This window comes from Bufo gargarizans, chromosome 5 (assembly GCF_014858855.1).
Source record: "Bufo gargarizans isolate SCDJY-AF-19 chromosome 5, ASM1485885v1, whole genome shotgun sequence".
In the NCBI taxonomy this organism is placed as follows: domain Eukaryota; kingdom Metazoa; phylum Chordata; class Amphibia; order Anura; family Bufonidae; genus Bufo; species Bufo gargarizans.
The window spans coordinates 331,412,269-331,413,087 of NC_058084.1; positions in this window are offsets into that span (position 1 = coordinate 331,412,269).

Genomic DNA, 819 nt, shown 5'->3' on the forward strand with positions numbered 1-819 from the left:
AAGAGGCTGCATCACTGTGCGATACTGCCACCTGGTGGCTACAATAATTATCTCTCCTGAGAAACAAGAGAAATATTTACTCCTCCGTCTTATCTTCGGGCGCAGGAGACTGGAGGCCCACAGAGGAATCCCCCGCCTCCCCGATGGGCCATTTGGAGCCTGCCTCAAACTATTCAAAACGGCATGTAGGAATTGGCTAACCCTTTAGGTGTTTCACAGGAATTGACACAAATGGAGATGAAATTGAAACATTAAAGCCTCATTCACACGTCAGTGTTTGACCATGGTACGTGGGTCCATGTTTTTAGGCACGGATGCATGCTCTATTTTATCCGTGTACACGAATCCATCAAGCACATTAGGGTCCATTCACACATCCGTGAATGTGTCCGCACCCGTTCCGTGCGGACCCATTCATTCTCTATGGGGCAGGAATGGATGCAGACAGCACACAGTGTGCTGTCCGCAACCGCATTTCCGGAGCACGCCCTCGATCTTCTGGTCCGCGGCTCCGGGAAAAAAATAGAACATGTCCGGACAAAAATAGGCAGTTATATGGGGGTGTCGGCCGGGTGTATTGCGGATCACTACAGATGTGTGAATGGACGCTAAGTCTATAGATCCGTGAAACCACAGATGCAACTAGTGTGGTCAGACGTCCGGTTTTAGGCCGGACAGTCTGGCTTTCGGACTCCCTGTCCTCTGTCCGTGATAGATCATGTGATGGACCATGTGATGAGCGCAGTGATGTCACCACAGGTCCTTTTCCTTCTGGACAGCAAAGAAGAAGACAGAAGAGAAGCCGGGCTGCGCGAACAA